Raw genomic sequence first — 347 nt, forward strand, 5'->3', positions numbered from 1 at the left:
TAAAAAAAGAAAAAACAAAAACACCAAATATATAGAAATAAACACAGAAAAAAGATAAAAAAACAAAATAAAAAAATAAATAAATATAAAGAGATAGATTACCTCTGAGTGTAATAGCAGGTTTATAGTTTTTATCTCTAGCAACAATTTCATCGAATTCATCAACAAGAGCAAAAAAAATAAAAAAATAAAAATATATAAAAAATAAAAACACCAAATATATAGAAATAAACACAGAGAAAAAACAAAAAAACAAAATAAAATAAAATATAATTAAATAAATTACCTCTGAGTGTAATAGCAGGTTTATAGTTTTTATCTCTAGCAACAATTTCATCGAATTCATC

This window comes from Eimeria mitis, genomic scaffold (assembly GCF_000499745.2).
Source record: "Eimeria mitis Houghton genomic scaffold, Emh_scaff715, whole genome shotgun sequence".
In the NCBI taxonomy this organism is placed as follows: domain Eukaryota; phylum Apicomplexa; class Conoidasida; order Eucoccidiorida; family Eimeriidae; genus Eimeria; species Eimeria mitis.